At 42.6% G+C, this 10225-nt stretch overlaps 2 long non-coding RNA genes across 2 annotated transcripts; both read right to left on the bottom strand.

Moving 5' to 3' along the window:
• Window positions 1-1153: 1153 nt before the first annotated feature.
• On the bottom strand, window positions 1154-1739 carry LOC122025689. Its single transcript, XR_006123808.1, has 3 exons — window positions 1573-1739; window positions 1372-1480; window positions 1154-1200 (listed from the first exon to the last, which is right to left on the bottom strand). It is a non-coding gene; the product is annotated as an uncharacterized LOC122025689 (long non-coding RNA).
• Window positions 1740-8598: 6859 nt separating this feature from the next.
• Window positions 8599-9653, bottom strand: LOC122025488. Its single transcript, XR_006123733.1, has 3 exons — window positions 9018-9653; window positions 8817-8925; window positions 8599-8645 (listed from the first exon to the last, which is right to left on the bottom strand). It is a non-coding gene; the product is annotated as an uncharacterized LOC122025488 (long non-coding RNA).
• Between the last annotated feature and the right edge of the window lie 572 nt (window positions 9654-10225).

Here is a 10225-nt window from a genome sequence, read left to right as displayed (position 1 = left end):
GGCATGTAGTAGAATAAAAACCAAATCCAAATCCATCGATATAATAAAATCTATATCATGTCCATAAGCAAATAAATCCAGAACATAACAAGTGCAAACAGTCTAGAACAGAGAAGGAAACCAAACGAAAAAAACAGGAACTCTCTCCTGACAGCATCAACCTGAAAATATCAACAATGGAGGCGAGGTGAGTCCAACACTCAGCAGGTACAATTGATATGCAAAGTAAAGAAATAACACCTAGCACTAATCATGCGTACAGTCTCCTGATAAAGATAAAGGTAACTACAAACCGAAGAAGACAGGAGAGAATCTGTACTAACCAGGACCCGGTAAAAGGACAAACAGTCCGAAAGGTATAGAAGACCTGTATGCATGTCAATCAAGGTATCCAAGCAATGTGCAGCATATAAGTGCAACAAATACAAACACAAACAATAAATGCATCATGCATATGATGCCAATGTCATGGTCACCCCTGACGCCAGTCGACTCACAACAACAGTGGGACCGAGTGGGTAGGGTGACACCGCGTGCACTCAACACTACTCCCGATGGTGATCGAGTGTACGGATCGTCGAGTACATACGCGTACTCTACCCCAAATCATAAATGGGGAGCGCAATGCTCTCAACTCCCGGTCGGGACGGGAGGGATCTCTAACGTGCTACACGCTGCGTCACACTACCCATGAGCGGACCAGCGGCAGGAAGAGCACCCGCGTTGTCCCGCTACCCATGAAGCGTCCACAACGAGCGATGATGAGCGGCAAAGTGCTCGACAATAAAGGAGCAATCAATCACTCAACATGCAATCATGCGAATGGTGCATGTCACTAAACATGGTAATATACTAAACCAATCTCTGGACATATCATAATGTGCACCAAAGCGAATGAATCATATCAAGGTATCTGATCATATAAGGTATCAAACCTAGGTCCTGACATGGTAAAATATGGTTATATCACTACCCATGAGCATGTGGAATCAGGTACATATCCATACAAGATGTAAACAAACAATCAATCAACAGGTAGCATGTATTGGGCAGTGATTAACCGAAACAAGTAAGAAACACAATTAATGCATCTTGTTAATTTAATTACTAAGCATATCAAAGACAATAAGTCAAAAGTACCCGCCTCCAAATCGAAAAGGTCCAAGTCTGACTCCGAGATACTCGTCTCGCGTCAAAGTCCTGTGTCAAACAATAAATCTTTTTATTTAGCTACATTTCACATAAATAGCTAAATACAACCTCTAACCCTAAAATTTGGGTAAAACCCTAATTCCTTTAACACAAACACTATCTGAAATAATTGAATCAAAACCATGATTCATAACATATATCAAATGTCCTACACCTTACCTTATTTCTCAGCCTTATTGATTTCTGGAACAATGGGGTGCTGCTGGTCGGAATTAAGCAGGGTCAGCAACAACTATTAATGCTGTGATATCCGGAACCAACTAGGTGCCTTCCAACAATCGAATCCAAAAATCACACTACGAATGCATCAACTACCCAATCAAATACAAGTGCACACTAAAATTGCAACCTGATCCTTACCTTCATCCAGTAACTCACTGGAATAGAGAACTGAGGATTTAGGGCACGAGAGAACACCAACGTTGCTGGAGTGTGCCTGCTGATCTGCGGCGGCAGTAGCCGTGGCAAGGGGAAAATAACTAGGGCACAGGCTACTCCGGTCCAGAGAGAGCAGTGGCGTCGGCAGAGAGATTCGGCCGTCGGCGGCACAGAGGGAAGGAGGATGGCGCTAGAGAAATGTGAAGGCTCTGCTCGGTTGTGCTCGCACGTCACCGGCGCTTGGAAAGGAAGAAGAGGAAAGGCGGCTTCACTGCTCCCTGTGGCGGCTGTGGCAGAAGGAAGGCTAGGGCACTATGGTCGGCTGCCGCGCTAGGGCATAGCAAAGACAACAACAAAATGGCCGCCAGAGAGAGATGGAACCGTGGCCGTCGACTTCGGCTAGGGCACAACGGAGAGACCAGCGTCACTCGGCTGCGGAGAGGGAGAAAGGCTAGGGCATGGGGAGGCGTCGGGAGGAATGGCTCGGCTATGAACCGGCTACCGGCGCTCGGGAAGAAGAAACCGTCGGCCGGCGGTTAGGGCCGGCGTCGAGCGCGAGAGAAGAAGAGAGGAGTTTTCGGCGAGGAAGAGAGAATCGGCGAGGATCAGAGGAAATAAAGGAAAATAAGATAAGAAATAAGAAAAGGAAAAAGAGATAAATAAATAAATCTTTTCCTCTCTTAAATGGGTAGCCCAAACAGGCTTTCTCGGGGTCCCGTTTTTATTTCCGTGAACTCGTCCGTACAAGCTCCGAAAAATTCCCGAAAAATGTCCAAAAATTCCGAAAAATTCCCTTATTCATATTCGACTATTTCCGGTATTTTACATTCTCCCCCACTTATAAAAATTTGGTCCCCAAATTTCGTTATCTACCATCAGCAATTACTAACAACAGATATAGAGTATAAATGCTGAACGGTAAAGAAATCACATACCTCAAGTAAAAAAAAAAAAAAAAGATGGGGATATCGAGCTCGGATCGTATCCTCGAGCTCCCAAGTAGCCTCCTCGTCTGAATGATGCTGTCATCCGACTTTAACCAGCCGGATAGTCTTGTTCCGCATCTGACGCTCTTTCCGGTCTAGAATCCATACCGGAACCTCCTCATAGGTGACGTCAGGCTGAAAGGAGAACTGAGATTATCTATCAACACATGTATCAAATCGGGTACGTATCTCCTCAGCATAGATACGTGAAATACGGCGTGAACGCCTGCCAAGGACGGCAATAGTGCCAACCGATAAGCTTCTGCTCCAATCCTTTCCGAGATCTGGAAAGGTCCAATTTATCGCGGAGCTAGCTTACCTCTGAGGCCAATCTCTTCACCCCTTTCGTGGGTGAAACTCGTAGAAATACCTGGTCGCAAATGGAGAACTCTAAGGGTCTCCGACTCCGGTCAGCATAACACTTCTGGCAGTCTTATGCCTCTGACATCCTCTGCTGATAATAGGGACCACTTTGCCTCACGTTGAGCTCCATGAGGTCTCTCGGATTCTCTTCCTGATCGACGACTGAGCAACCATCGTAACAAGAATACCCTGCTCTGTCTGTCCCTGCTCCTCAATGTCTAACTCAGAGAAATCCTGAATCAAATCTATGACCACAACTCGGTGGCAAGCTAAAGTCCCTCTGGACCTCTAGCTAAGTGCATCGGCAACCACATTAGCTTTTCCCCGGTGATAGCTAATGGTACAATCATAATCCTTCAGGAACTCCATCTATGTCCTGTGTCGAAGATTAAGTTCCTTCTGAGTGAACAGATATTTGAGACTCCAATGGTCAGTGAGAATCTCAATGTAATATCATACAGGTACTGCCGCCAAATCTTCAGGGCAAAAATAACAGCGGCCAACTCCAGATCATGAACTGAGTATTTTCTTCTCAGGCTCCCTCAACTATCGAGAAACATATAAAAATACTCTACCGTGCTGCACCAGAACAGCACTCATACCCTGTAGAGACGCGTCGGTGTAGAGGACAAATTCGTCCTCTTCCGAAGGTAAAAACCAAAAAATCAAAGCCGACACTAGTCTCCGCTTCAACTCCTAGAAGCTGGTCTTGCAATCCTCAGTCCAAGTAAACTTCACGCCTTTCTTGGTCACGCGTGAAAGTAGCATAGCTATGCGGAAGCAACCCTCGACGAAAGGTCTGTAATATCCTGCGAGTCACAAAAGGCTGCGGATCTCCTACACTGATTTCGGCTGCTTCCAACGGTAACAACCTGTACCTCCTGTGGAACCACGGTACACTCCTACTGGTGACCGTGTGTCCCAAACATCATAACAAAAGACAATCCAAACCAGCACTACTGATAATCACATATAGATGTTCTTGTCGAATCATCTCTAGATCTATGCAAAGGTAGTGTACGTGACTCACCTCGGATCCGTAATAGATCACAACATCGTCCACAAAGATAATGGACACCTATCCAAACATCATCGACATACTAGGATCATCGAGTCCCTGAAAACATCTAAGGCACTGTAAGCCTATATGGCAAAAACCAATACACATAATGTCCGTATCACAGACATTCCTATCCATAAGATATCCAATAATAAATCGAAAAATCTGATCATCAATAACATAAATCACCAAAGAATAAATCCTCCAGGGTGAGAGCAACGCTCCATCACAGGAAACACCACATATGTGGGAGTAACGCTCTACCACAAGAAATCCTCAATATGTGGGAGCAACACTCCACCACAAATAATCTGAAATATGTATCTGCAATAAATATAGGAGCAATGCTCCGCTACCAGCAATCCGCGATATGTGGGAGCAACGCTCCACCACAAAATAATACATAAGTACCCCAAGGCACCTAACTATCCAGCTAAAGGCTGTACAAGATCTCCTACCACAATTCATGTGGTTAGCCTAGGCTATAACTACCTAGTAACTAATCAAATCCATCATCAACTCTATCAGCATCCTAGTGGGTCATCCACTGATAGGAAAATTAATTGATGGGTTAATCCAACAAATGACATAATGCAGTCACTCCACATTCTGCATTCAGCATAAGTAAAATCATCATGCTGCTACCAATATATACCTAGCACACATGCTCACACAACATATGTATGATCGACATATTCCTCCAATTAATATACACCAAACATACTCACAACATAGGTATAAATCATCTTGATACCTCCAACAATGCATACCGAACCCGTGTACAAAATCAACATAGGTAAAATCAACAATACACCTCGAACAACACTCATATGACATATATACACCTATGTCAAGAGTATAACCAACATATACTTCCAATAAAGCATACTAAATCCAGGTGCGCTCACAAATCAAACATAATCAAAAAGATACCTCAAATACCACACCAAACACATATGTACATATCACAACTCAGATTAAATCGACAAAATGCCTCCATCAAAACACCACCGATGTACTTATACTACATCTCGGATTTAATCAACAAGACATCTTCAATAATACCTCCCGATACATACACCGAACTACATAGCTATGATCCATAAGAAACCTACAAACCATATCAGAACATGGATACATATACTATTTGCAAATCGACAGTCTTCCACAAGACTCTTACAACACATAACAATCAAAATTACATGCAACATAGACATGTAAAATGAGCATACCAGCTCAATCAAAGAGACCAACCTTATGCTACCAACACTCATGGATTACGGGTACATCTAAACAAGATTCATGCATATGTATCAAGCATGAATACATCACTCAAAAGTAACCCAAAATAAAGTAGCCTAATCATCCAGTAACAACCCTGCTCTAAGTTCAAAGGAACTAGTATCGGACAAGAAAGGTATACACACCCTGGTATAACATTGCAAGTCAATGTCATATGCTACCAAGACTATATCTAATGGGAAGATTTTATCATCATAAATCCAAATGTACTCTTCCAGTATACACTAGTAACGAGTGTATCCCATAAGTGTTAAGCAATTAGCTCTACACTTCCTTACATCAGCGGGGCCATATACCCCAATGCACCCTCTAAGTTATCCCACCAGATATATACAGTCCATGGTCAAAGTCTTCATGGAATAGGATACATCGATCCGCTATAAACTATCCAAACCGACAATGATATACGGCTGAATCCGTCCTTTCCACGTCAGTACAAAGCATGTACTCAAATGTGCTCTAGATATATAACTAAGCACAAACAACCTAAAAGTTCAAACCTCCAAAAATAGAGTATGACAATCCTCTACTGATCAACCAACAAAACTAAATCATTCATCTACTAACTAATCAAGAATACCTTAATCCTCCACAAGCAACTAAGGTATATCAAACCACGATCAAATGGTATACTACATTATCAAATAACTAAATCAGTTCATGGGTCAATTCAACACTAATACATCATCTCAAACTAGAGAATGTCAATCCACATAATATCATATGAATAAATGTGTACGACCCAAAAGAAAAAACTAGAATTCAATATCATCGAGACACCCTCATTTTTTTTTTTATCCTCAAAAATATCAGCCCACTAATATCAGATGAATAAGTCTCTACTCTTCATGAGGGTAAGTTAGCATTCAAAACATCAAATCATTATTTATCCACATAGTTCAATATCAGATGAAACAAATATCAATTTTATCATCCTGTTAACTAACCACAATTAACCAGATTTATTAAAATCATAAATCTCATAGGCACATAAACTCTCTAGCTTCCAATTTATAATCTGATCATCAACTATAAACATCAACCTGTGAACACCATACATGATACTCACTATATCACCATCAATGACAACCCAAATAAAAGATCATCAAAATAGTTATCCCCTAAAAGATCATCAACAACCACATAACATTTACTCTCTTAAATCATTAGAAATCAACACATCAAAATATCTGATCTCACAATATCCCTCAACCTCAAACCATTCTCAACAATGATCAAACATGGTAACTCCCCAATAAACAATTTTCATCGTATCGGGTACCCTAATATCCAAAAGATATGAGTATAAAAACTCAACTGACTAAGTCAACAGGAATAGGTAAGTGTCATCCACTACCCAACTAACAATAACAGAGACTGGTATGTGCCCCCATCTCCTACTAGTAGTAACAGAAGATAAAACTACTGATGCTATGATAAGAAAATCACTAGAGATAATAATCCTTGATATCTATTAAGGTCAATCATGCTCAATGGATAACCCATCACATGTAATATGTGCTACAACATCCAGACAAGTACTAAATAAAGAATGCTAATACCTGTCATAAACTATAAAATTAAACATCATACCTATATGCCGTCTGGAGATGTTCCGTCGCTGTCCAGTCCCCAAAATGGTACATATCGCCGGAAATCCAAATAAATCCGAAACGGAAATCCGAAACATCACCATATCGAAAATCCGATAATGCCCAGTTTGACTCGCAAACCTGGCTAACCCAAATATCCAGAATACCAACAACCGGTATCCGATAAATCTCCAGAACACCAAAAGCAGGTATCATAACCGCTGATACCAAATAAATTGGTATCGAATAAATTCAAAATCCAAAATACGAAACAAAAGATCGAAACTGGGCTCGATACCACTAAATTATCACGCCCAGAGGAGTCCTGTCAGAAAATTTGAAACTTCTACATCTCACAAATACCTCAGCCACAGGCGGCTGGAATAATAATAATAAATAAAAACAATCACCACGCAGTTAATATAATCTATTCAGCCTCTGGCTGTCACAACCACGCAGTTAAATATATTAAACAAAGAAATAATACTCGACTCAAATCCACCCTACTCCACTACACTCGAAAACTCAAATCCGACGAACTCACCTCTTCTGCCGTCATGTAATAGAATAAAAACCAAATCCAAATCCATCGATATAATAAAATCTATATCATGTCCATAAGCAAATAAATCCAGAACATAACAAGTGCAAACAGTCTAGAACAGAGAAGGAAACTAAACGAAAAACCAATCACATCCTCGAGGTCTGCAGGGACCAACAACTGGAACTCTCTCCGACAAGATCAACCTGAAAATATCAACAATGGAGGCGGGGTGATATGCAAAGTAAAGAAATAACACCTAGCACTAATCATGCGTACAGTCTCCTGATAAAGATAAAGGTAACTACAAACCGAAGAAGACAGGAGAGAATCTGTACTAACCAGACCCGGTAAAAGGACCGAAAGGTATAGAAGACCATATGCATGTCAATCAAGGTATCCAAGCAATGCGGCATATAAGTGCAACAAATACAAACACAACAATAAATGCATCATGCATATGATGCCAATGTCATGGTCACCCCGGACGTCAGCCGACTCACAACAACGGTGGGACCGAGTGGGTAGGGTGACAACCGTGCACTCAAGAACACTACTCACGATGAGTGATCGAGTGTACGGGATCTGTCGGAGTACATACGTACTCTACCCCAAATCATAAATGGGGAGCGCAATGCTCCTCCCGGTACGGGAGGGATCTCTAACGTGCTACAGTGTCACACTACCCATGGCGGACCAACGGCACCGGAAGAGCCAAACGACGTGCTACCACGTTGTGTCCCGCTACCCATGAGCGCCACAACGGAGCACCGAAACTGGCAAAGTGCTCGACAATAAAGGAGCAATCAATCACTCAGCATGCAATCATGCGAATGGTGCATGTCACTAAACATGGTAATATACTAAACCAATCTCTGGACATATCATAATGTGCACCAAAGCGAATGAATCATATCAAGGTATCTGATCATATAAGGTATCAAACCTAGGTCCTGACATGGTAAAATATGGTTATATCACTACCCATGAGCATGTGGAATCAGGTACATATCCATACAAGATGTAAACAAACAATCAATCAACAGGTAGCATGTATTGGGCAGTGATTAACCGAAACAAGTAAGAAACACAATTAATGCATCTTGTTAATTTAATTACTAAGCATATCAAAGACAATAAGTCAAAAGTACCCGCCTCCAAATCGAAAAGGTCCAAGTCTGACTCCGAGATACTCGTCTCGCGTCAAAGTCCTGTGTCAAACAATAAATCTTTTTATTTAGCTACATTTCACATAAATAGCTAAATACAACCTCTAACCCTAAAATTTGGGTAAAACCCTAATTCCTTTAACACAGACACTATCTGAAATAATTGAATCAAAACCATGATTCATAACATATATCAAATGTCCTACACCTTACCTTATTTCTCAGCCTTATTGATTTCTGGAACAATGGGGTGCTGCTGGTCGGAATTAAGCAGGGTCAGCAACAACTATTAATGCTGTGATATCCGGAACCAACTAGGTGCCTTCCAACAATCGAATCCAAAAATCACACTACGAATGCATCAACTACCCAATCAAATACAAGTGCACACTAAAATTGCAACCTGATCCTTACCTTCATCCAGTAACTCACTGGAATAGAGAACTGAGGATTTAGGGCACGAGAGAACACCAACGTTGCTGGAGTGTGCCTGCTGATCTGCGGCGACAGTAGCCGTGGCAAGGGGAAAATAACTAGGGCACAGGCTACTCCGGTCCAGAGAGAGCAGTGGCGTCGGCAGAGAGATTCGGTCGTCGGCGGCGGTGGCACCGGAATCTCCACAGCGAGGGAAACAGAGGAAGAGTCGGCTCGGCAGCACAGAGGGAAGGAGGATGGCGCTAGAGAAATGTGAAGGCTCTGCTCGGTTGTGCTCGCACGTCACCGGCGCTTGGAAAGGAAGAAGAGGAAAGGCGGCTTCACTGCTCCCTGTGGCGGCTGTGGCAGAAGGAAGGCTAGGGCACTATGGTCGGCTGCCGGCGCTAGGGCATAGCAAAGACAACAACAAAATGGCCGCCAGAGAGAGATGGAACCGTGGCCGTCGACTTCGGCTAGGGCACAACGGAGAGACCAGCGTCACTCGGCTGCGGAGAGGGAGAAAGGCTAGGGCATGGGGAGGCGTCGGGAGGAAAGGCTCGGCTATGAACCGGCTGCCGGCGCTCGGGAAGAAGAAACCGTCGGCCGGCGGTTAGGGCCGGCGTCGAGCGCGAGAGAAGAAGAGAGAAGTTTTCGGCGAGGATGAGAGAATCGGCGAGGATGAGAGGAAATAAAGGGAAAATAAGATAATAAATAAGAAAAGGAAAAAGAGATAAATAAATAAATCTTTTCCTCTCTTAAATGGGTAGCCCAAACAGGCTTTCTCGGGGCCCCGTTTTTATTCCCGTGAACTCGTCCGTACAAGCTCCGAAAAATTCCCGAAAAATGTCCAAAAATTCCGAAAAATTCCCTTATTCATATTCGCCTATTTCCGGTATTTTACATTCTCCCCACTTATAAAAATTTGGTCCCCAAATTTCGTTATCTACCATCAGCAATTACCAACAACATATATAGAGTATAAATGCTGAACGGTAAATAAATCACATACCTCAAGTAAAAAGATGGGGATATCGAGCTCGGATCGTATCCTCGAGCTCCCAAGTAGCCTCCTCGTCTGAATGATGCTGTCATCCGACTTTAACCAGCCGGATAGTCTTGTTCCGCATCTGACGCTCTTTCCGGTCTAGAATCCATACCGGAACCTCCTCATAGGTGACGTCAGGCTGAAAGGAGAACTGAGATTATCT

Source organism: Zingiber officinale, chromosome 9B (assembly GCF_018446385.1).
Source record: "Zingiber officinale cultivar Zhangliang chromosome 9B, Zo_v1.1, whole genome shotgun sequence".
NCBI classification, from domain to species: Eukaryota; Viridiplantae; Streptophyta; class Magnoliopsida; order Zingiberales; family Zingiberaceae; genus Zingiber; species Zingiber officinale.
Note: the sequence above shows the minus strand (reverse complement) of the source record. Positions and strands in the feature narration are given on the sequence as shown.